At 40.3% G+C, this 893-nt stretch overlaps 1 protein-coding gene across 1 annotated transcript in view; it reads right to left on the bottom strand.

The window, feature by feature from the left end:
• Positions 1 to 893, bottom strand: part of LOC119591339 (U-scoloptoxin(01)-Cw1a-like) — a gene marked incomplete in the record, with an annotated part of 23,347 nt that overhangs the window by 17,971 nt on the left and 4,483 nt on the right.

Genomic DNA, 893 nt, shown 5'->3' with positions numbered 1-893 from the left:
AAAGCTTATCTAAAGTCATAATGAAATTAAATTCCAACATCAAGTTCCAGGCAGCACGGCATGGTTGGTTTACCCCGAGTGCACTGTGGATCACTGCGCATTCCGAGAGAGATGTCATTAGAAGTGGAATAAATGAGCGCTTATTAGAGGCTGATAAAGTGTTCGATTCAGATTGTCACGCTGCCAGGGTTGATATCGATTCGCTTTATGATCTCCATTAAAAAGAAGAAGAAAATAATGTATATATATATTTTATGGGATTACGGAGTGTGCGTGAAGACGGCACTTGCAGTTGCTATAGAAAACAAAGTGAGAATGAATTGCGTACTTTCAGTAATTCTTATTATCAAAGAAAACTACAGTAGCAGTTCAACAGGATGATCTTTAATAGAAGGTTTTCGTTTATTGTTACATCGGTACGTATAAACTGCCACGCACACGTCTTGCGTGTCTGCATGTGGAAACAGCGATCCAAACAGGTAATGCCTGCGAGGATTCATGCATTAGGCTCGATTTTACCCATTTTTATGTCTTAATGAAAGGCATGCCTTTAGTCTAAATTAAAAGCAAAAAGAAATTACAACAAGTAGAGTTTCAAAAAATGGAAAAAAAGGAAAGGTTATCTTTTTTTACAATAGGCAACCAATTCCCGTTTTCTACGATGTGTGTGTATTGGCAGTGAAAGTGAGAGGCTGACACATTGGACGGTCGTCTTTTGTAACTTCCGATTTCCATTTTTCGTCGCATACTTCCGGTTTCGTGATTAACGCACAAACAGGCGAGTGAGATGTTGCAACCTCGTGTGGATAATGGACGGATAGTTGATGGCAAACTGATGCCAATGAACGGCCTTTCGCTGGGTCGTCTCTGTTCGCAAAGCAGTCGCTCTCATC

Source organism: Penaeus monodon, chromosome 28, assembly GCF_015228065.2.
Source record: "Penaeus monodon isolate SGIC_2016 chromosome 28, NSTDA_Pmon_1, whole genome shotgun sequence".
NCBI lineage: Eukaryota > Metazoa > Arthropoda > Malacostraca > Decapoda > Penaeidae > Penaeus > Penaeus monodon.
Note: the sequence above shows the minus strand (reverse complement) of the source record. Positions and strands in the feature narration are given on the sequence as shown.